Raw genomic sequence first — 26,575 nt, 5'->3', positions numbered from 1 at the left:
TGAAATAGTGTCATCAACATCAATATGTTATATTATATATCACTAAAATATATATATGGGGACCTAAAGGTTGAAAGCAAGAGATTATGAGATTATCATTTTAAAAGCCATTTCATGCTGATTTGCTTGATGAAAAGCACCCATCTGTATCTGTTGATAACTAAGTGAATGAAGTAAATACAAATTCTATTTTCTATCACATAGTCTTGGTAAGATAATAAAATTGTAATTAATAAAACACCCAACAGTCTTCAGATTTTTTCTATAGCTCTTTACCAATTAGGTCTTTGAGGGTGGGACCTTCTTTGAAAGAGGCTTTTAGATTAATCATATTATCTTCAGGTTCTGAAACAAGAACAGTTCTTGACCTCCTCTTCCATAAGAATCCATTATCTTAAACTATCACAGTAATCCTGGCTTTGGGAGGGGAGACAAGGAAGCAAGAATCAAGCCTAATAGATCGCAAATAAGATTAATCTATGATCTAAGTGCCGATTACACTTGGACCTGCCCTTGAACACTCAGGTGTAACCTTGAGATCTGCATCCTCTCTTAGTGTGCAATTGGATTGAAAGTCCCTTAAGGGCCTGGGGTGGTGGAGGGGCACTATGGCAAGACCTTACCCCTGAGAGATCAGAGGCCAAGCAGCTTAACCCTTACAAAACCAAAGGTGTTAAATATCATAGATAATGGCTGCTTATAACAAATAATATATATATAATTTATTGCTGCAAACCATCTCCTTGTTATTGAGTCTTGGAGCACATTTTGAATTCAATGCTGTATCTCTTTGCAATAAATGGGATTTATACATAAAAGAAACACAATAAACAGAAATAGAAATATATGATTCACATGTGCACGTACATTAACATTGACTGCATTAACTATAATATATTTTGATAATAATTAAACGTGCTGCCTGGATATTTTCCCCAGTCGACAAAAAATAAAAGGAAGCATCACGTAGAAGTTTGCCTGTGCTCTGAATAATTGTTTTGTGATAGACTGTACATGTTTAACATATGGAGATCAATAAAGAGGACTTTCACTCAAGGTTCAGATCAGCAGTGGGAATGAACCGTAGACAAACACAGACTTGCAGATCGATGCTCCTCTCAGTTTGACTCTGAGGCTGACTATTTGATTAATCTACCGGGGTGGCTGGGAAGAGAAACCAGGCATACAACAGCTGATAGTTTCATGCCATTAGGACGGCTAGAGTAATGAAATTTCATTTAATTTGTCAAGAAGGGAGTACTAATGTTAAAAAGCTTTTGGGTAATAAAAAAGTCTTGAGAGATGTGAAGGAAAGCCTTAAGTAATTACTCTGTGTATCTTGGGTCCTCATGATGGAATATTTACATTACTGTCATGGAGGTCCTGAGAGTAATTAAATTAGTGAGGTGGGTAAGCTTCTTATTCTCACATTTTTCTAGCCTTTTTTATGAAAGAAAAGACTAATATGTGACCAAAGCAACTTCTTCGCATGATGGAATTGCTTTTCAGTCAATCCACAGCCTGTGGGCTTATTGAATGACTTTTTTTTTATTGCATATAAAGTAAATGCCACCTTTACCCTTTTGAACTTGAATGTGTGCTGTATGTACAGATAGCATATTAGGGCTTTCCCAAAGATGCAATAAGTACTGTGTTGCTTTTATATGTGGCAGTTTCAGTAATGTCATTTTGGTTTGGAGAAGTCAAATTAGTACATGTTTTCCATTCAATAAAAGTCAAGATTAATATCAGAAATTAAAATTGCGGTTGTTGTGCTAGGTACCACATTGCAGCAGACAGCTACAGAAGCTAACAGAAGAAAAGCATGATGAAATAACGAATGATCTGTATTAGAGTTTGAACAAGGTTAAGCAGATTGCTATTGCAGTTTATACTCCAAGGGTACAGGCTCCATGATGGTGTTAAAAAAGGTCTTCAGAACAAAATAATAATAAATCTAGCAAGCCATGTCTTGCGACATCTCTATCAGGGTATATCAGCATCCTTTCTCACTCTGCTCCGAGTTTTACCAAGACAGATGTGTGAAAGGGCCTGAAAATGTATCTGACCGGTGGCTCGATCTAATGAATAACTTCCACTTTAGGTGTTGCAATGTAAGCAGAAAATCCACCTTGGAGACGCTGAGGCCCCGTCATGAATCTAACCCGACAGCCGACATAATATAAAGGCGACAACACTTGTATGACTTCCATTTTCTTTGCTATCTATTGATTTTCAGTTAATAACGGAGGGAAATACTAAACGTCTGTGCTGAGTACCTAATAAATCCTGTCTGAGCTTTTTTATTGAGGCGAATTTAATAAAAGCAGTGGGCTAGGCATGGGGATTTGTCTCAGTGAGAGCAGACAAAAAATAGGGATGAGTGGGGAAGGGTAAATCCAAATACTAAACACTCATTCAAGTCTGATAACCAAGGTAATTTATCCATCCATTTTCTGACAACACTCTCCATTGACATTTCTGAAAAATTTCCTCTATATATATATATATATATATATATATATATAAAAACAACCACACAAATGATATGATAAAATCATGTTTGGTCAAATTTCTAGAGGCCTGAGTGATAGCATATGCGCTATTAACAGTAAATCACTAATGACATGACTGGAAATAGTATTTAAGTTGCATAAAGCATTTCGCTTCAGGGTGAAATATGTCAACCAATGCATAATTTGTCCTTCACAAACATCAAAACATTTCATTAACTCAGATATCTGTGTGTTTAAAATGAAAACTAAAGAGAAAATGTCTATTTAATTTATATCAAGGTAGGCAGACTTCAACAATACCTCTTTATTCTGCCTCAGGTAAAAAGAAATGGACTGCCCAAATAGGTCATATGAAGGTAAAACATCAGCTATGCAGTCATGATGTCAATTGGTTCAGGCAGGGGTTCAGTGAGCCAAAGGTCTCCATGAGAGCTAATTATGTGCCTGGGAGGACTCATTTAGCCTACAGGACATTAACGCTTTCAACACATACCTCAAAACAAGAGTAGTATGTAAAATGGAGGTTGACAATACTTGATAGTTTCTAACTCAGGTTCATTACCAGTGACTTGTTGACGATATAATATCTCCCCATTACATTTATAAAAGCAATAGCTGCCCTTGTGCATAACTTCATTATCTAATCTGAAGCACATTTTTGCAAAGTCATTCAATTAGTGGAAAATGTTTTTTTGTCATTTTTTTTACTCATAGGATGAATAAAGTAGATGGTTAATTTAAATTGGGTGTAATTATTTAGTAGATGAAATTAAAGACCCAGCTTTGTCTCCATCTCAGCTGAGGACAGAGAGAAGATAAACCCACTCATATGAATAACAATGATCACAAACATCACCACCAATAAACACAGCTCTTCTGGGGACAACGTTGCACCATCGGTTAAAAGACATATCCTCAATGTGAATACTCAATTATAAGGACTTTAGTAGTCCATTAGTCCATCAACAAAAAGCAGTGTTGTACTGCACAGCACCATTCACCCAAATTGAAAAACTATTACAACATAACCACCTGTGCAGTGGCAATGCTACCTAATTACACTACTTTATCTGGAATTAATCAGAGTGCTGAAGTCATTAAATCGTAATAATTGATTTTTCTGTGGAAATAACATTTTAGAATCAATTTTCATCTCGGCCACTGCCTCTTTAAATACCTAATCTCATTAAAGGAGTACATCAAAATGTAGAACCAAGATCCAGTAGTTCGAAAATTTGCTGCAATAAATCCCTCTATACATACGTACATACATACATCTATACATATACGTACATATACATACATTCATTCATTCTCTATATCTGCTATCGCGGGTCGCAAGGTGCAGGAGCCTATCCCAGCCAACAGAGGCAGGAGACACTCCAGGTGTGACGCCAGTGCACTGCGGAGTCAAATATAGACAAATAAGCATGCATGCATTCACTCACAATTAATGAATTCCACAATGAAGCGGCAAAGTATTTATCTTATTCATTCGTTAATTCATTTTCATGTACCGCTGCTGTATCCGCCGTAGCGGGTCACCGGGAGCTGGTGCCTATCCCAGCTGGCATAGGGTGTGAGGCGGGGTACACTCCGGGCATGACGCCAGTGCACCGCGGAGCCACACACAAACACATACAAACACGCACACACTCACTCACTCCTACGGGTACTTTGGGACCGGCCAATCAACCTGAAGTGCATGCTTTTGGAGGTGGGAGGAAGCTGGAGAATCCGGAGAGAACCCACGCGGACACGGGGAGAGTATGCAAACTCTGCACAGAGCAGGACTCGAACCCCGATCCGCCGTGTTGTGAGGCGACAGCACTAACCACCACGCCACCCTATTTATCTTATTATTTACGGTAATTTAAACGTTTATGAACCCTCCCCATACTGATATTAAACCACCTTCTATCTGTATTACCTTTTCCCACACTCTTATCGACTGTTTAAAGCACTTTAGTGTCTCACGTAAGTCCGAGACTCACAGAACGTAGTGCACTTCCGGATGCCGTCAGCCAATAGAATGCGCGTACGGTATCACATGACTGCCTAAATGCTTAAAATGTGTGGAACAAATGAAATACACTCAATCAATTTTTTGAGGGAAACAAATAAATAGTAGGTAATAATAACCAAGCTACCTTCAAATGATGTCATCAAGTGGCAGCATGCGGAATGAAAATTATAACAGGCTGAGGTAGCTGCATTGTGAAATAGAGTGGAGCAACAAAGGCAAAAATGTCCTGAATTTATGACAGAGATGCAAACTACACTGGCTCCTACATTTATAGTAATACAAATAAATAGCATGGGAATAGGTTTCTGTAATATATTACAAGTCCATAGTAACATGACTCATGATAATACATTAACAAGAACAAGGACACATGATCTTTTTCTTCCTTAACAAATTAGAATTCCATCTCTTATTCTATAATCCTATTGAAGAAGCATGGAATCAGAATTGTTTTGGGCATCCATTTTTTATACTTCAGGGATCAAGGATCATTGCTTCCATGAAGACAACGTACACAATGAATGTATCTACTACCCTATTATTTTTTGTTATAAAAAATACATTTGTAGGTACAGTTCCAATCTTATCAGCTTGAAAATAGAATTGTATCTGGAACTGTATCTATTAGTAATCACCATATGTACAGTATATGGTGATTATGTATGTAGATAGATAGATAGATAGATAGATAGATAGATAGATAGATAGATAGATAGATAGATAGATAGATAGATAGATAGATAGATAGATAGATAGATAGATAGATAGATAGATAGATAGATAGATAGATAGATAGACAGACCCACACACAGTGGTACCTCTACTTATGAATGTCTCTACATACGAAATGTTCTACTTACGAAACGCCTCAACAGGAAAATATTCTAGTTCTTATAGCTGTTCTGCCATTGGCTATTACCTAGCATCCTGGCATCCCATTGGCTAGAAGGGACCTCTGTGTGTAGCTAAATAGGTGTCTACGCAGTGTCCTCGTCATTCGGCCCTCGACCCATGAGGTATTCTGATAGTTTTACGCAAATATATTAACTTTTTGAGTATTTGCTATGGACCCCAAGACAGTGACAGAGAAAAGAGGAAAAGAAAAGATGAATAAAAAATAGTTTTTTTGTCCATATAAAGTAAGAGATCATAGAAAAGCATGAAAAAGGGGTGCGTTTGGTTTATCTCTCCAAAGAACATGGCAGTAATGCATCTACAATCGCCACGTTATTAAAACAAAAGGAAGTTTAAGGAGTTTAAGGCATCACGTGGGTGGTTGGAGAAGTTCAAAAAGAGGACTGGCATTCACTCTCTTGATCGGCAAGGTGAGATAAGAGTGCATGACCCAAAGAGGGTAAAAAACAATGAGGACAGCAGTTAAAAGGTAAATGACCATCATTTTTATTCTTTATTCTATTCTTTGTTTTTTACATTATGTACAACTCTCATTCATTGTGTAATAATCTAATTGTAACATGTATATGTTACATGTTTTGATGCATTTTTATGCTTTATAAAACATTTATGTCTGAACTTTGGGGGGCTCGGAACCGATTGGGGCATTTGCATGGAAAACGCCTCTCTCCTTACGAAATTTTCTACTTACAAAATTTTTTACAAAATTGTGTGTGTGTGAGTATATATATATATATATATATATATATATATATATATATATATATATATATATATATATATATTTATATATATATATATATATATATATACACACACACACACACTAGAGCAGTGCTTCTTAACCTGGGTTCGGTGAGTCAGTCTCAGGGATTCGGCGGAGACGGAGGTCAAGACAAAACACCCGACACGATGTTTTGTCTTGACACAATGTGTCAAAACATCAGACACAATGTGTCGAGTGTTTCGTCGGCAAAACACCCGATGTGTTGGCAAAAACACCCGACACATTGTGTTGGCTGTTTTTGCCGAACATACACAAATTACTGTGTTCGTTTGACATATCGTGTCAATTTGTGATGACACGCCCCCCTTAGCCGTCACTGGTTGCAAGTGATCCCCTACATTGATTAGCCTACCTGTGCTTCATGGGATTTTGCACACTCAGTAGTCGATTTATGCCTGTCATGATGGTCCGTTATCTGATTGCGTTCTTAATATTTTAATTCATAGTAACTGTGTTGAGCAAAAAAAAGAAAGTGGTCAGACGAATATGTGCAACTTGAATTTGCATGTACTGTATAACGGAACGTGATGGGAGTCAGCGTTCTGCATGATTTGCAATGTCAAGTTGAGCAACTCCAGTCTCGCACTGCCAAATATAAAGGAATACTTCCTTGAGCTGCATGGAAAACAAAAGAAACAGACTTTGCTGTGAAAATGATATAAGAGTAACACTTGCCAAGGTGAAGCCACGCATATCTGAACTGGTCTCTCAATAATAACAGCAGAAGTGATACTGATTTGTCTTGGTTTCGTTCTTTGCACAATTCATTTAATACACCACTAAAACATTTACAGTGTTTTCCGCACCTAAAAGCCTTTAATTTTCTCAATTTCTTATAATCCAATGTGCCTTATAAATGAACAAAAGTTTTAAAATAGACAATTCATTGAAGATGAGTTCTCAGATGCGTTTTATAATCCAGTGCGCTTTATAATTATTATAATTTATAATAACTTTATGTATGAATTTTTTTTTTTTAAATATGCCATTCATTGAAAGTGCACTTTATAATCCAGTGTGCCTTATAGTGCGGAAAATAGTGTACTTATGTCTCAAATTTAAAAAAGATAAAATAAAATAAAAATATTAAAAAAATAAAATAAATGAAATATATATTTTTTTTTACTAAAGAAGGGTTCGGTGAGTGAGCATATGAAATCAGCAGGGTTCGGTACCTCCAAAAAGTTTAAGAACCACTGCACTAGAGGGAACCCATGAAATTTCCACAATAAAACAATAATATCAGACTTCATACCAAACATAATGAAAACAAATGTATTGGCATCATGAACCAAGCGCACCCTTCACAGAGTTCTCTCAGCAGCAGGCAGCGCATCCCGGTCTGACCAAGAACTGGAGTCGGCGTCTTTGGAGAGGGACGTGACTGAATGAATGAATAAATAAATAAATAAATATATAAACTGACCGATAAAGAAAGAAACAGATGGACAAATATCCAAATGTCAAGCATGTTAATCTATGTGTCTTCGACGTGGAGCTGTTATACGTCACAAAATAGCCGATTTTAACTCCGTCCATTGTGTGTACATGTAGACACAGGTCACACACACTAACGTCACAGCAGTTTTCATCGCAAGGAGACGCCCCCAGGATTGAAAAACTTTCGGTTACAGCGTCCACACGACAATGCAGACCTGGCATTTTCAAAAAACTTCACTTTGGCCGGCGTTTTCGTCCCGGTTATCTGTGTTGTCGTGTGGATGAAAGGTGTAACCACAACAAAAAGCCTGGCTGCCCGATGCCTTACGCTATATTGTTCACGTGATTCTTTCTGGCAGATGCGCTGTGATTGGTTGGGCAGGTAGTGGGTGGAGTTAAAATGTGACACTGTGAGGTTTTCAAGTGAGCTTATTCAAATATATGGGTGGGGAGTTATATAGTATATTATAAAAAGATAACATGTTTTGCTGATTGACCTAAAAAATAACGCTATTGTTCATCATGTTCATTATCAGGGAATTAATGTCCCTGATGGAACCTCCTGAAGGGATGAATAAAGTCCTACTCTCAGTCTGGCCTCTCTGACTTTATCTCCAAAACCTCTAACATGTGCTGTCCCTCTGATGTACTCATTCCTGATCCTATCCTTCCTGGTCACTCCCAGAGAGAACCCCAGCATCTTCATCTCTGCTACCTCCAGCTCTGTCTCCTGTCTTTTCCTTATGTGACACTGAGACCTAGACCAAACAGCATCACTGGTCTCACCACAGTTTTGTACACCTTTCCTTTCATTTTAGCTGAAACTCTTCTATCACACATCACACCTGACACTTTCCTCCACCCGTTCCATCCTGCCTGTACACACTTCTTCACCTCTTTTCCACACTCTCCATTGCTCTGGACTGTTGACCCTAAGTACTTAAAATCCTCCACATCCTTGATCTCTTCTCCCTGTAACCTCACTCTTCCACTTGAGTCCCTCTCATTCACACACATGTACTCTGTCTTACTGCGGCTAACCTTCTTTCCTCTCCTTTCCATGACAAACCTCCACCTCTAGCTAACTAGCTTCTCCTCCACCTGTTCCCTGCTCTCACTGCAGATCACAATGCCATCTGTAAACATCATAGTCCATGGAGATTCCTGTCTAACCTCGTCTGTCAGCCTGTCCATCACCATAGCGAACAAGAAGGGGCTCGGAACTGATCCCTGGTGCAGTCCCATCTCCACCTTGAACTCCTCTGTCACACCTACAGCACACCTCACCACTGTCTTACAGTCCTCATACATGTCCTGCACTGCTCTAACATACTTCTCTGCCACTCCAGACTTCCTCATACAATACCACAGTTCCTCTCTGGGCACCCTGTCATAAGCATTCTCCAGATCTACAAAAACAGAATGCAGATCACCCAGATCACCCTGTCTTAACTCCTTCCTAAAAGTCATGCAACACTCTTCCCTTTTCAGCTTCCACCATTTCGTCCTCTGCTCTGTCTTTGTCCTCTTCATCTTCCTCACCACCAGAGTCATCCTACACACCACCTTCCTATGCTGTTTGGCTACACTATCTCCTACCACTACTTTACAGTCACTGATCTCCTTCAGATTATACCGTCTACACAAGATGTAGTCTACCCGTGTGCTCCTACCTCCACTCTTATAGGTCACCCTATGTTCCTGCCTCTTCTGGAAGAAAGTATTCACTAGGGCCATTTCCATCCTTTTTGCAAAGTCAACTACCATATGTCCTTCTGCGTTCCTCTCCTGGATACCAAACCTATCTATCACCTACTCATCACCTGTTACCTGAATAACATGTCCATTGAAGTCTTCTCCAATGACAACTCTCTCACTTCTAGGTATGCTCTGCATCACTTCATCAAAGTCCCACCAGAATTTCTCCTTCTCCTCCAGCTCACATCCTACTTGTGGAGCATACCCACTAACAACACTGACCATCACACCTTCGATTTCTAGCTTCAGAATCATCACTCTATCTGACACGTTTTACCTCCAGGACATTCATAACAAACTCCTCCTTCAAGATAACTCCTACTCTATTTATCTTCCTATCTACACCATGATAGAACAACTTTTTTTTAAATTTAATTTTTTAATTTTATATGCTGTTTTGCTCCCCGAAGGGAAATTAAGAATGCACACTCTAGCTAATGACTCAAACGCATGCATACACACATATATATATATATATATATATATATATATATATATATATATATTAGTGTGTACAGGCCCCTGTAGCACACACACATACACAAGGGGACCTGTAGGCATGCAAGGGAGGTAGAGTGGCAGGCAGCTCCATCTTGGTGCGCCTTAAATGAGCAATTTGTAAAGGGGACGGCACCTTGCTCAAGGGCGCCTCGGCAGTGCTCCAGAGGTGAGCTGACACCTCCCACTGTCAGCTCACCTCCGGGTATTTTTTTTTTGGGCGGGAGCGGGAATCGAACCGCCGATCTTGAAATCATAGGACGACCCGCTCTACCGCCCGCTTTACCACTGAGCCACTGCCGCCCCAACTTGAACCCTGCACCTAAATTCCTAGTCTTGCTACCTTTCCACCTGGTCTCCTGGACACACAGTATGTCTTCCTTCCTCCTCTGCATCATATCAACCACTTCTCTACCTTTTCCTGTCATAGTACCAACGTTCAATGTTCCTACTCTCAGTCCTATACTCTTGGTGTCCCTCTTCTCCCTCTTCTTATGAACACACTTTCCTCCTCTCCTTCTTCGACCAACAGTAGTCCAATTTCCACTGGTGCCGTATAGGTCAACAGCACGGATGGCGGTCGTTGTTAACCCGGTCCTCGACCGATCCAGTATGGAAGTCATAGGTTTGATTCACAAGTTTGATTTGGCAAAAGTTTTATGCCGGATGCCTTTCCTGACGCAACCCTCTGTATTTACTTTGGACCGGCACAGTAAGACACTGGCTTGTGTCCTCTTGCGGCTACATGAATGTTTCTAAACAGTGCACTCTATAATTTGGTAGAAATTACAGTGAAATAATCAATTATTACTGAGGATTTTGAAAAGTTAAGTTAGTTTGTAGGAACAGTCAGTTTTGTCAGTGGCAAAACTTATTAACATTGCAGTAACATTTCTTTTCTACACCCGTGCAACACGGAGTTTCTAACATTTGTTTACCTCTCTTTGATTACCTCGCTTTTGTCTGTATGAGAAAAAGTCACTCAGGGTCAAGCCATTAATGGACTATCCTTGCAATGGCTAAATTTTCTCACCATTGAAAGCCAGAGCACAAGATTAACATACAATTGATTCAGGGGAAGAGGGAAGCCAGGTATGCAACCATGATAACCTGTACAGGTCAACATCAGTGATGATTACAATTATCTGTAATAACAATTCTTTGTCAAGTGCAAAAGAAAGAGCGAAGAGTGTTTACACTAAGCACTGCAAACTGAAACAAATGGTAACACACCATATGCACTTTGACTTTTCATGTAGAGTGATAACATTGTATACAGCAGGAGTTCTCAACCTCCTGGGTTAAAGATTGGAGACTTCAACTTCTTTGCAGTAAATCTATTCATACTGCTACAACTATGGCAACTACTTCTACTACTGCTAATAGTAATAACAATAATAATAATAATAATAATAATAATAATAATAATAATAAGAAGAAGAAGAAGAAGAAGAAGAAGAAGAAGAAGAAGAAGAAGAAGATTTTTTTTTTGCAAAAACACTTCAATCACATGCAAACATTTTACAATTTTACATTAGATGAAAGCACTAAAGTCCTTCAGAAGAAGAAGATTTTTCTGCAAAAAAGCTTCAATCACATTCAGAACATTTTACAATTTTTCATTAGATGAAACTTCCAAAAACACTTAACACCAATAAATAAAAGGAAATACAATTTAAAAATTAGTGCATTATATCAGGAAGTTTGCAAAAGTGAGGTGATCATCAACTAAAGTGCATAGGACATTTTTGTAACACCAGATGTTCCTAAAGTTGTTTAGGTCTTTTGTCATTTTATAGAGACCAAATTCTAGTTTTAAGCCACATCTGATGTTACAGCAAAAAACAGTAGCTGCTTCTTGAACAGTATTGTTTTCCATTCTCCTCTTCCTGGTCACATAAATTGCGAGTTTTGCCTCTCCAGAGATAAAATTTAAAAGCTGCCACTTTCTTTGATTCGATTTATTGTACCCAGCACCGTAGATGGATTTCCTGATATTAAAATTTTCACTGAACAAATTAAAAACATTCGTTAGAAGAGTGAAGAGCACTGCAAGTCTCCCACACTCACTACAAGCATGAAAGACTGTATCGGAAGCGGACAGAAGGAACACTGGCTGGACACAGCAGGGTTAAAAACAGAGATAAAAGAATTGGAACCGATGGCACAATGTAAAATCCTCCAATGGAGGTCGGCTGTTTTTTTCTTGAGGGGAGGTTTGTATAGAAGTCAGAAGAAGAAGAAGAAGAAGAAGAAGAAGAAAAAGAAAAAGAAGAAGAAGAAGATTTGATTTTTTGATTTTTGCAAAAACACTTTAATCTCATTCAAACATTTTGCAGTTTTACATCAGATGAAAGCATTTAAGTGCCTCAGAACATCTTTTCCAAACAAACTTCAATCACATTTAGAACATTTAGAACATTTAGAACATTTAGAACATTTAGAACATTTTACAAATTTTCATTAGATGAAATTTCAAAAACACTAAACACTCAAAAACATTAAACACCAAGAAACAAAGGGAAATACAATATAAGAATTAATGCATTATAACAGGAAGTTCGCAAAAGTGAGGTGGTCATCAACTAAAGTGCATAGGGCATTTTTGTAACACCAGATGTTCCTAAAGTTATTCAGGTCTTTTGTCAATTTATAGAAACCAAATTCTAGTTTTAAGCGACATCTGATGTTACAGCAAAAAACAGTAGCTGCTTCTTGAGCGGTATCGTTTTCAATTTTCCTCTTCCTGGTCACATGAATTGCAAGTTTTGCCTCCCCAGAAATAAAATTTAAAAGCTGCCACTTTCTCTGATTCGATCTATTGTACCCAGCACCGTAGATGAATTTCCTGATACTAAAGTTTTCATTGAACAAGTTAAAAACATTCGTTAGAAGAGTGAAGAGCACTGCAAGTCTCCCACACTCACTGAAAGTATGAAAGACTGTCTCCTGAAGAGGACAGAAGGGACACTGGCTGGACACCGCAGGGGCAAAAACAGAGACAAAAGCATTGGAACCGACGGCACCATGCAAAATCCTCCACTGGAGGTCGGCTGTTTTTTTCTTGAGGGGAGGTTTGTACAGAAGTCTCCACTGCGGGTCAGGTCCATTTCCCGTCATCTTGTTGGCCCAGGTAGTAGGTGCTCTGTTACACAGGTTTTCTTGTTGATCACTTTTACACATTGTTTGTATAGAAGAAGAAGAAGAAGATTTGATTTTTGCAAACACTTTAATCTCATTCAAACATTTTGCAGTTTTACATTAGATGAAAGCATTTAAGTGCCTAAGAAGATCTTTTCCAAGAAGAAGAAGAAGAAGAAATGTAAGTAGAAGCCATTAGCTGTTTCTTTCAGTAATGTTTTTACATTACTTTTTACACTGTGTTCAAGTTCTGAAGAAAGAAAACAACAGGTCAAGTCTTTAGGTCTATACGAGGTCTATACGATAAACAGAGTGTCAAGTAACTAAGGGTCGACACTGTAGTTATGCAAGTTGAAAAAATCAAGTGCATCAGCTTATCGGTGCACTTTTACAGTGCTGATATAATAGAGTGACTAACCTTTTGAACACAGACATTCTCTTTCTCTCTCTCTCTCTCTCTCTCTCTCTCTCTCTCTCTCTCTCTGTCACACACACACACACACACACATACACATGCAATCACAGACACGCACAGACACGCACACACACGCATGCATGCACACACACATGCCTTATTCTGTGAGAATAAGCATTTGCTTGATTAGATGTAGCGCTTGAAGAGTGAAGAAGTCCAGCCCAGGGAGTCTTTCAATATCGTCTCTCATAAGCAGCCTCCATTCAAGAGTTATATTTAAAATTAATTTAGCTGAGGCAGAAATAGTCTAAACTTAGTAAAAAAAAAGTTCAATAAATAAATGGATGAATGAATGAATGGGTCAGTCAGTCAGCCCATAAAATATTTGACTGTCAGTCTGCAACCTGAAGTCCCACATTGGGATTTCTAATTCTAGTGGACTGAGCTACTACCACCCTAAATTGTACAGAAACCAGTTCTTGGCCGGAAGTTGGATGAGATGGATTCCTTCTAGGGGTCATTCATGATTTGGACTTTTCTGCCCTTGGCTAGCAACTCTAGGTGTGTCCCATCCCTGAGCAACTGATTCCTTTGTGCTGCTACGTATTCATGGATTGCCTCTCATTTCTTCAGCCAGTATGTGTAGATGATATTGATACTGTTTCTGTCCAGCTCTTCATCTATAACAGTCTTTCTTGGATTTCTGTCATTGAGATAATTAATGGGTTCTGGTACGTTGCTGTGGTTGGTTCTCAGGTCTCTTAGAACATTGAGAACTGGTGTTGTGTGATGATTTTCCTTCCTGTACTCCTTTCCAGTATTTTTTCATCTCAGCTATTGGTGAGTTTGATCAGTTGCTGTTATTTCCTTGCAACTGAGCTAACACCTTGGCTGGTTTAGTGGAGAACATCTTGTTTGTTCTTCTGACATCTATGTCCTTTGTGTATTGTCTTTAGCCTGTTGGCCAGAGCTGTATTATCTTTTGGCAGTTTCAAGTGTCTCTGGTATGAGAGCATGTTGTATTGCCTGCTATGCCTTCATTCACCTTTTTCACTTTTTGCAGATCTGCTAGCTGGCTGGCTTCTCTCTGTGTTGTCTTTATCCTGGCTTCTAACAATCTCTTCCATAGAGGGTACTGCTTCTTATGCACTCTAACATTTGAGGAGTACCTTTGCTTTACAGTTTATGAGGTCGAGGATGTACAAGAAGTGGAAAAATGAAGCCTGAAGACAAGAATAATCCAAGATCTCAGAATACAAAAAGAAGATAGCCCCACAGGATGAACTATTAAGTAAATGCCTCAGGCAACAGAAACCTGATGAGAAACTGAGAAACTGCTGCTGACTCACCGGACAGAATGGTGGTGGATGAAGACAAGAACAGGGCAGTGATGATAAATGTGGTGATACCGGCATGCAGGCATCATCCGGAAGGTGGAACAAGAAAAGTTGAGAAGGGTCAAGGGTTGAAAAAACAGCCATAGAACAAATGTGGAAGGTCAATGTCAACATAGTCTCTGTGATGTGTGTGTATTGTGTGTGTGTGTGTGTGTGTGTGTGTGTGTGTGTGTGTGTGTGTGTGTGTGTGTGTGTGTGTGTGTGTGTGTGTGTGTGTGTGTGTGTGTGTGTGTGCGCGAGCGCTTGTGCGTATATGTTTTTTTTAATAAGGCAAACGGGCAACGCAATAGTTTCCTGTGTTTCAGGCACATAGGGCAATACCTTCTCCATCTACTCAGCTGCTATTATTCTGTCAAGAGCTGCTGTGTTTTCCCAAGCAGAGGAAGTTATTTCATTTCCACCTTTTGTCCATGTCTGAATGCGAGCGACGCTCTTTCAGCAATATTCACGTGTGTCAACTACCCTCTCCATCTAACTAAAATACACAACCTTTCTTCACCACATTGCTCTCAAAAAATGGGAATTTCCTCAATTGGTTCCATTTCCCTCTCTGAATTTCAACAAGTCTTTTACTAACTTCAGCTGATTCCTGCCCTATCAGCAGACTGCCTAACTTAATAGGAACACGAAAAATAGGTGCCAACAAAATATCTGTCAGAAGGTTATAAACTCTTGATTCTTCAAAAATGTGAAGTATGTTTTGCCTATCAGAGGTGCATCCTGATCAACAAAACGCATGCAGGTTATATTTTATATCTGGCCTCTTTGATTACAGACTTGCTAATTTTATAAAAGTAATTTCAAGTAAGATTGAAGTAGAAACACAACTTAAAAAAAAAAAAAATAAAATAAAAATAAAATTATATATATATATATTAACCACTGTACTATCCAGTCAACTTACACAAAAATGCAAAAAATGCAGGAGGGGCATGGTCTGGAATGCAGGAGAGCGTGGTTTCAAACCCCAGACATGGCGGACACTATCCAGTGAGGGTCCTTAGGCAAGACCCTTAATACTATACCAGCCTACCTCAATCATGAGCGAACACAATAAAGACAGAGTCACACCGGCTCGGAAGTCGCCCGGGTTAACAAGGTCCACGTCACATGCTAGGGAACCTGGGCAATCTGACGAGAAATGGGTTACTGGAACAAGACACACATGGACAAGGGCGGAGAATACGGAGTTGTTGGAATGCTCCTACACGAGTAATCCCAGAGAGGGGGAATATATGGGGCGGATGTGGGACCAATGGATGCTTCGAAACCCACAATCAAGGCTAACAAAGGAACAGCTGTTAGCCCAGTTTTCCAACATCCGTAACAGAAAACTGCTGTCACAACTAGAGATCGGTGAAATACTTCAACAATGCTATGGCAAGGGGGAGCCAGGATGCCAGGTCAGCGGGGGGATATCACCCTCCCCACAATCCGAGATTGGGTACCAAGCCCCAAGAGACATAGACAGCCTCAATACAAGAGCTGCTGACCTGAGAAGGAAGATTGTGACCCAAATGTACATGTACAACATGGAAGCTCCTATCAGGCATCATGGCAGCCAGGATGAGTAGGCACATGGATCAATATATGAGCAGGGCACAGAAAGGAGTTGGTAGTAACACCAACAGAGCAGTACACAGAGACTGTAAGAATAGGCAGACCAACTTGTGCACCACCTGGATAGATTACCAGAAACCCTACGATTCAATGGATACTGGAATGTCTGGAACTGTATAAGATCAACAGAACACTAAGAGCCTTCATCAAGAACTCAATGGGAAAGTGGAAGACAACCCTGGAGATTAACTCCAAGCCAATTGCCCAAGTTAACATCAAGTGCGGCATATACCAAGGGGATGCACTATCACCACTGCTGTTCTGCATAGGCCTGAACCCCCTCAGTCACATCATCACAAAGAGTGGCTACCAATTCCGAAGCGGCACAACAGCCATCTCCTCTACATGGATGACACCAAGCTGTATGCCAAGAATGAGCAAGACATTGACTCGAATTTCTCCACAAATTGATCCACACCACCAGGATCTACAGCAACGATATAAGGATGTCATTTGGATTAGACAAATGTGGCCGGATGGTATCAAGAAGAAGCAAGATGATCAGAACTGAAGGAGTTGACCTACCAGGGGGCAGGATAGAAGACATCAAGGACAGCTACAAATAACTTGTAATCCCACAGGCTAATGGCAATCATGAGGAGGCCGCAAGGAAGTCATCCACAGCCAAATACCTCCAGAGAGTAAGGCAAGTCCTGAGAAGTCAGCTGAATGGCAAGAACAAGGTCCGAGCCATCAACATGTATGTACTGCCGGTCATCAAATACCCCGCTGGGATCATAAGCCGGCCAAAGGAGGAGATAGAAGCCACAGATATCAAGACTAGAAAGCTCCTCACCATGCATGGAGGGTTTCACCCCAAGTCCAGCACCCTGAGGCTATACACTAAGCGGAAAGAGGGAGGCCAAGGACTAGTGAGCATCAGGACCACTGTCCAGGATGAGACATAAAAAATCCAATTGTACATCAGGAAGATGGCCCCAACAGATTAACTGCTCAGTGAATGCCTTAGACAGCAGAAACCTGAGGAGGAAGAGGAGGAGGAGGAGACAACATGGAGGGACAAGCCCCTACACAGCATGTACCACCGTCAGATAGAGGAAGTGGCTGATATCAAGAAGACCTACCAATGGCTGAATAAAGCTGGACTGACAGACAGCACAGAGGCACTGATCATGGCAGCACAAGAGCAGGCCCTAAGTACAAGAGCAATAGAGGCCAATATCTACCACAGTAGATCTGACCCAAGGTGCAGGCTATGTAAAGAAGCCACAGAAACAGTCCAGCATGTGGTAGCAGGGTGTAAGATGCTCGCCAGCTCAGCATACATGGAAAGGCACAACCAAGTAGCTGTGATAGTGTACAGGAACATATGTACCCAGTATGGACTAGAAGTACCCAAATCCCAATGGGACATACTACCGAAGGTGGTTGAGAATGACAAGGCTAAGGTCCTGTGGGACTTCAGCTTCCAGACTGACAAACAGCTGCTGGCTAACAAACCGGACATAGTGGTGATTGACAAAGAGCAGAAGAGAGCAGTGGTGATAGATGTGGCGATTCCAGCTGATGCCAACATCAGGAAGAAGGAACACGAAAAGATGGAGAAGTATAAAGGGTTGAAAGAACAGCTGGAACAGATGTGGAAGGTCAAGGTTAATGTGATCCCCGTGGTAGTAGGAGCACTTGGGGCAGTGACCCCCAAACTGGAAGAGTGGCTCCAACAGATTCCTGGAACAACATCTGAAGCCTCAGTCCAGAAGAGCGCAGTCCTAGGAACAGCTAAGATACTGCGCAGAACCTTCAGACTCCCAGCTTGAGGATGACACACAGATATATATTAAAAAAAATGTCCCTCTCACCCTTTCAGGGTGGTATCTGTGTGTCATCCTCAAGCTCGGGTCCTCTACCAGAGGCCTGGGAGTCTGAGGGTTCTGCGCAGTATCTTAGCTGTTCCTAGGACTATATATATATATATATATATATATATATATATATATATATATATATATATATATATATATATATATATATATATATATATATATATATATATAATCAATTCTGATTGTGTTTCTACCACAAACACAATCAGAAAATCACAGATTTGGAGTTTTAGCATTCTTATTATGCTATCAAACAGAAGGTTGTGTGTGTGGGCAGAGTTTACTAGTGATAAATGAAATCTCTAAAATTTAATAAATAATGAACAATTTGAATATTGTTGAGCAGAAATATGGAAAGTTTATTATGCTAAGTCCATAATGGTAAGTCTAGGATGCAGAGACAGTAAAAGATAACCAATAACAACCCAGAGTCCAGATCGTATAGTGGGACGAAGAAGCTTGAAGAAAATATCAAGAAGTCAAAAGTAAAAGAAACAAAACGTATTGGAGGAGAGGAGCAAAGGTCATGCTAAAATTAATAAAAAGTTCATAGCAGAACTATTCCTGCCCAACCTTGTGAATGGAAAAAAAACCCTGCCTATTCTAAAATAGCAGGGCAGCAGTAGCTTACTCCAATGGAGGGTGGAGCCACGAAACTTATCTACTTCCCACCTCTTAACAAAGATGTCACAAAAACACACCACTGTGGCATAGTCAAGAGAGAGCGACGAGTCTATAAAAATGGTGGTGTGAATCATAAAGCCACTGACGGATGGTGATTGTGAACAGCCTTCAGCTGAAGACTGTTACAACCAACACTACTGGAGTAAATATAAACTTAAATGGACCCACTATAGACCCACTAGAAAACCTATTTAGAACATTAGTCAAAATAAGTTAAAATAAGATAAATTGTATAAGAAACAGGGATCCTTAAATAGAATATAGATTTCAAATATAAATAGCCTTAAATAGGACTGAGCCAAACACAAAATAATATAATATTGTGTCTTAATTCATGTCATATTGTGTTGTTTTGTCTGTCTACTTCCAGCCTAGTTATATAAACATGCCTGCACTTATTTTCCACCCATTTGTCTGTGGTCTTTGCTTAATTTTTTAATTAGTATTACTGGTATGAGATTGACTCTAGCTTTCTGTGACCCCTAAACTGCCCCACAAATGATGAACATGATGAATTGCTAAAATCACTGCTTTGCTGTACCAGAATGTTGATAGCACAATTTTTTAGCCTACCTCATGCAGTGACAATAAAAATATTTCTGCACACACAATCATTTGTCCTACTTGTGGGAGCTGAGACCCTCCGAAGATCTGACCCTAAACTCCAGCTTACACAAAAATTGGCCAATGCTTAGAGAGTATTTGACATTATTTTATTACTATGTGATCATTTGAATGTTGTAAGTAGGCGTTTCACTTTCTAATAGTTGTCCTTTGAGCCATAATAATTTTTGAAAGCTCTAATATAAACTGACACTGAATCAGTACCTTGGAATAAATATTGTACATTAAGGACAACACGACACATTACAGTTTTAAGTTGAATGGATTTGGTAAACAGCTATTCTAAGTATAAAATGCATTTGAAAACTTTTCCCTTTGATTTTATTCATATGTACTTAAGTAAACCTGGACCTGAGATAGGAGCACAGTTTCAGCAGCCATTGTCATGGTGGTGGTGGTGACGGGGGGTCATGATTCATGGTAAGATAAAGCTTGAAAGTTTAGCCAATCAAAGATGATCATTGACAGTTCCTGTAAAATGTCAAAATCAGTTCAGTAGAAAATAATATATAAAACACTGATTACATACATTGCGCGTCGCACCTGTACTTTCCACTGCCTCACGCCCTCAGTCAGCTGGGATAGGCTCCAGCTACCCACGACCCCCACAGTGGATGAAGAGGTTGAAAATGAATGAATGATTTGATTTAGTCAAATTTGTCTCTGAGTTAACAGGACGAGTGATTTCACAATTGACTAATCTTGTCTTCTCTTGGAGGCCAACCTACAACAAAATACAAAATAAAAACCCATAATTAAGGCCAGACTACATGATGAGTTGAAAGGTTGACAAGCACTGGGGCAAAAACAGGTCTTCTTTTTTTTATTTTCTGTTTTTCAGGTTTGTCCAAATTTATGATAAGAATGTTCAAGTTGAAAGTAGTTTCCTTTTCAGTGAATTCACTTTTAAGATGAGAATATATATATCTTCACGCCAGGTCACTCAGAAGCAAAAAACTGCCATTACTCATGATATAAGAATTGTTATTTATCACTAAATGTCCTGAGGCATTTCCAGCATACCGTGCAACACCTTCCCCTTTACACGAAGCGCCTGTATGAATTCAACTAGTTAGAGTAGATAAGCAGAGCAGATTAAAAACGCAGAAGTCTCCTTCACATTCCATCGCTCCTGTCATTGTTGTTGCCTGAGGCAAATACTCTCTCCAAAAGACACATCTTACAAGGTTGGTGTTAATCCTGTAAAAGAGATTGGAGCTTACTTGTCTGCCCCAACATAGCCTACAGTGTCCATCACAGGACTGTGCTTAATTTTTCTAAAATTACATCCTATCTAGTCAACATTTATATTACCGAACAACATAACATGCTTGCATTCAAAGAATGTTAAATTCCCATTCCTTTTTTTCCTGGAGTGTTTATATTTCATTGTTGGATTCTGTCTCTTGTTTTTGACAACATATGAGCGGTCCGACTGTGGGGGGAGGGGGGGAGCAATGAAGACATCAGGAGCAATGAAGCAAATTATTTTTGAGCTCTTAATTGAGAATAGTAATGTTCATGGGCAACATACTTGTTAGAGTAAATAGTCTAGGAGGAGGTTGTAATGTTCTTAAAGAAAAACAAAACCCACACAACTACTTGTTTGACATCCCCTAATCATGAAATACAAATAAATTATTTACCTGCCAAAGGTGGAAAGATCTCAAGTATAGGAGTCAGTGATGGGATGAGGGTTGCCATGGTGGGTACTTAATATATTATTAGTAGGGTTCAGCCGAGTACTCATTTCAGGCTAGTCTCCAGTATAGATAATGCATTTTTGACAATTACGAGCACGCTATGAGTAAAACTCGTCAATACTCGTACTCGTTCATTCATTCATTCATTTTCCAGAACGCTTCATCCGCTTGCGCGGGTCACGGGGAGCTGGAGCCTATCCTAGCTGGCAAAGCTGAAGGATATTCCTCATAACTGACTGTGTTCATGCTCTGTGATTGTCCAGTCACACACGGCGCCCGCCCCTCCCTACAGAGACACTACACTCTGCTCCACTCTCGCACACACACAGACATTGACTGATCTCTCGGTGCGTGGCTTGACTGTAGCTCATGTTGCTTTCCTTATGTTTCTTCAGCTTGCCCCTATTTTGGTCTATTTAAGGTTACTTGGAGAACTTGTTTCTTTGTTTTGCACGTACGCGGTGCATTTGACCAGACAGAGCTGAAAATTGCTAGTGGCGCATCGGTCACCGCCTCCACTCCAGTCGTTTTTTTGTTGTTATTTTTACCTGCTTGCTATAAGTTTGACACTTTCACTTCAGTTCAAATTAATAATTTAAATATTGTAATGATATGTGAAGTGTTACATAGCGTTCGCGCACACACATGCTCTCTCTATCTCTCTTTCTCCCTCTCACACAGTCACTCAGTCACATACATGCACAGACACACACACAAACAGACGCACACGCACCTGAATAAACTTTGTTTACCTTTGTGTGAAAAAATGGCAAGAACATTAGGTTGGAAAAATATTAAATCATTTAAAAAAAACAGTTTGATCATAAAAATTAAAAAAAGAATTAAAAGGAAAAACAAAAAATTAGAAAGTCGTGTTGTGTATGACAATTCTTGTTCACACACACTTTGTAGTTCATAATTTCCAATTGCTTGTGTTGTTTTCATTAATGCACTTCATGTTCTGAGTTTATAAAAAACTTGTTCTGAAAATAGTTCCTTTAGTATTGTGATCAAAAGCATCGAGTCTCAATTATGAGGCTGTTCTGTAAATATTCATTCATACACTTAAGATCATTCATGTTCTGATTTCAAAACTTTTTCTGTAAATAGTTCTCTGCTTTTGTGATTAAAAACATTGATTTGAATCCCAATTTTGAGGTTGTTCTGTAAATAATTTTAAAATAAACAATAAATATAGCAACTTCTGATCAATCGATATCACTTTCAGACTTAAAATAAGGTAGCAATTTAAGCCCCACCCATTTCTGGTCAAACCACTACTTCCGGTTTAAGCCCCGCCCATCCGAGTACAGCTCTGGATACAGATAATTTAGACGGTTGAAGGAAAGGTGTACAAAACTGTGGTGAGACCAGCGATGTTGTTTGGTCTAGAGACAGTGTCACTGAGGAAAAGACAGGAGGCAGAACTGGAGGTAGCAGAGATGAAGATGCTGAGGTTCTCTTTGGGAGTGACCAGGATGGATAGGATCAGGAATGAGTACATCAGGGAGACAGATCATGTTAGAGGTTTTGGAGATGAAGTCAGAAAGGCCAGACTGAGATAGCTTTGAACTGCCAGGCAGGAGGCCTAAAGGAAGACCAAAGAGGAGGTTTATGGATGTAGTGAAAGAGGACATGAAGGTAGTTGGTGTGAGATAAGAGGATGCAGAAGACAGAGTTAGATGGAGGCAACTGATTCGCTGTGGTTGAAGGGAAAAGCCGAAAGGAAAATAAGAACAGATACAGATAGTGGCGTACTCGCTCATCCCGCTCATCTCGCTCAATTGTTTGAGTCTTTGTTTTGAATTTGCACAAAACCTTTTATTGCAGGCTTGTCTTGACTGATATTTTTCTCTTGTTAGTCATAGTAGCCACTATTCCTCACAATGATCTCTATCGGCATATAGAAACTTGTTTAGTCATGGTCTGATAATTGTAATTCACCATGCCACAGTAATCATGCCATTAATCAAAGATGAAGTGTTAAGTCCATGACAGTCTCTTACCACAAATGAATGTTGACATTTGGTTGTCTTCAGTCTGGAATGCTTGTCCAGCAAGGGTCTGCTCTTTAGATGATGCTATCAAGCTAATTTTTCCCTATTACTGTATATGATGAATAAAGAATTTCCTTATCTTAACTTTATATCCTATTGTGTCCAACCCTGAACCTGATCAAAAATAATGTTTTTTTGATGCTTCCTTCTGAGGATTGTACCACTCTCCATGAATTTTGTAAGTGTAAATTAATTAAAGTAAATTAATTAATTAATTAATTGATAAACTGTTTAAAGAGGCAGAAAAAGTTCTCTCTCCAAATAACAAATTCATTTTGTGACAGGAGCTATTCAGAATCTGGCACCCTCTGTGCTCAAGCCCTAATTAATACATTTTGAAGATGACTGCTGTTGTTCAAGGAGTACTTGAGCTCATGTGATGGGGCAGCGAGGGTACATCAAACACCATTAGGCAATTCTTTCTTTGTGGAATGAATAGTTACTGTCACAAGATGATATTTGTCAAATAACATTGTGTAGTAAATATCCTCTAAAATCACTCCTGAAATATGTATCTGTATTTAGATGTTGGGTGAAAAAACTAACAGACTCTGACAATAGCTCCTTGGAATATATATTTGTTGTATCCTGCATCATTTTTTTAAAAAAGTGTTTTGTGTCAAGATGTATGTGTTTGGATCAGGGGAAAGGAAAGGGATGTTTTGTTTCTCTGACACAGGTTGGATGCCAGAGATAATTGAAAAGATTGGTGAATAGGTCTGAATTTTGAAGCATACCTCTGTTAATCCTGTTCAAGATTGCTGTGCTGAGACTGCTTGTATTTACATATGCAGAGAATCCCGCTGCTTTGAGCTCACCATTGACAAGACAGAGCAATTAATCATCCCCAAATACTCCTGCCGTGCAACAGACGACCCTTGCAGAACAAGCTGCCACAAGGAGTGTGCAGGTGTGAATCAACCTGCAAGAAAAATATTCTGAGCCAGTCTCTTCCTCAATCTTCCTCGAGTGTCATGACAATATCTATATTCAATAGAAATCATGCATCTGGTTGCTGCTGTCTCAATTTTAAATAGAAGATATTTTGTGGTGCTAAATCAATGTAAATTGCACTGGAACTATCTGCAAGAAAGGTAAAGTACTATCTTTCTTAGAAGGCAATGTTACAGAGAAAGGAGGGAAAAAGGACTTTAGATGCTCTCGAACACACCACTGATTTAACTGCAACATCTAAAAACCACTGTTTACTATTTAAGCCCCTGCAAAGGTTAGATATGTATTAAGTGTAGGTATTTGAGGTTAATAGCATCTATATTCAATTTGTAATTAAAATGTTATTGAATTTTGAAGGGCCGGCACAGTAGCACAGCGGCTAGCGCTATCTCCTCACAGTTAGAAGGTTGTGGGTTCAAATCCTTTCGGTGCAGAGTTTGTATGTTCTCCCCGTGTCTGTGTGGGTTCTTAATGGGCTTAACCCCCGTGACCCGCAAAAGCAGAATGAGTGATCAAGAAGATGATTGAACGACTCAATGTATTTTGAAGTTGAAACAATTTTCTACATGTGGAATTTTTGTTCATACAATACTCAGGGAATTATAGAGTGAAGTCATAACCCATAGCACAAACAATGCTTGAATGAATGGATTCATGAATGTTTGTCCATTTTTCTGTCAATGAACACTAATGCATGTTTTTTTATTTGAGTCTTAGACTTTAACCAATGCACATAATATTATCATCTTGAAAACCTCTAGTTAATATCAAACATTGCCTAACCAGCACACCGAGAGATTATGTAATCATGATGGTGTAATTGTTTTATCGTTACACTGAATACTTAAGTTTGGGATATGATTAACATACATTGATTGATTATCAGTCACATCAGTTAGTCAGCATCTAAAAAGTAAATGTAATTTTACTTTCATAAAACTCAAGAGAGATGTGTTTCTGTTTACACAAAAATTGACACTTTAAAATACTCTTCATACACTGTTGCTTTTGTTTGCTTTGTGTGTGTGTGTGTGTGTGTGTGTGTGTGTGTGTGTGTGTGTGTCTGTCTGTCTGTCTGTCTGTCTGTCTGTCTGTCTGTCTGTCTGTCTGTCTGTCTGTCTGTCTGTCTGTCTGTCTGTCTGTCTGTCTGTCTGTCTGTCTGTCTGTCTGTCTGATCAAATGTCTCCAGGTCTAAAAAGGTTTGCACATTGTGAAAAAATGTAATTTAAAACAAATTGCAGTGTTTTGCATTCCTAAGTTAGAGCTAGCAATGCAGACTATAGTCTTCCTGTAAGAAAACTCTGTCATAACCTTTTTCTTATTTCATATTTATTTTAAATTAATGATGGGTTTGTCCCCCTGTAGGAGCTTAATTATATAGGAACAAATGTTGGTTAGGTTTCTGCCCAGAAGCATTAACTGACACTAACATGAAACGCTGACCTTCGAATGGTTTGCTATTTGATGTTAACTACTGCTTGGGTTAACTCTGAATCTTTTTGGAAATAAAAAATACCCCATTGGTTTCAAGCTTGGCTTAGCCTCTACACCCCCGGTGAATAAAATTTATTCAACAGAGGTAGAGATGTAGAAGTTACATTATCGTACTAAAGAACTGTTTTTATGTCTTTTAGTTGTTAAGTCTTAAGGAATCGTACTTTCATATTTAAAATAGTAATCACATTTAAAGATAAGAATAAGGTAGCCTTTATTTGTCCCACAGTGATTACATTTGTAGTTTAAATGACCTCAAATAATGTTTATAGATCGAAATTTAATAAATATTGACTTTAAAAAAAAGCTTATGAATAACCTCTTGGAACCAATTGCGTTCATAGACTGGGGACTACCGGTATCTTCCGCTTTCATTTTATATGTGTTTGGGTGCATTTTAAAGGAAGTTACAATACTAAACATAGGAATATTCTTTTGTTTATGAAATGTTAAATACTTTACTACCTCATTATGTTTCCATTAATGTCGACATGTGAAGCATACATAAGTTCGTAGGAACTTAAATGCAGACTCTTTATGGATGAATTTACCATTCTCGTACAGAGAGGAAGTGTAAATGTGCCTTTAGTATCGACAAACTGCAGCAATGTTTAAAAGTGGCACAACGTTGTCTCATATACTGTATATTTAGTGCTGAACTGAAAATATACTGCCAACCGTTTTGAACGGCTCATTTTCTTT

The sequence above is a fragment of the Antennarius striatus genome, chromosome 4 (assembly GCF_040054535.1).
Source record: "Antennarius striatus isolate MH-2024 chromosome 4, ASM4005453v1, whole genome shotgun sequence".
Classification (NCBI taxonomy): Eukaryota; Metazoa; Chordata; class Actinopteri; order Lophiiformes; family Antennariidae; genus Antennarius; species Antennarius striatus.
The sequence above is the reverse complement of the archived record's forward strand: the minus strand, read 5'-3'. Positions refer to the sequence as shown.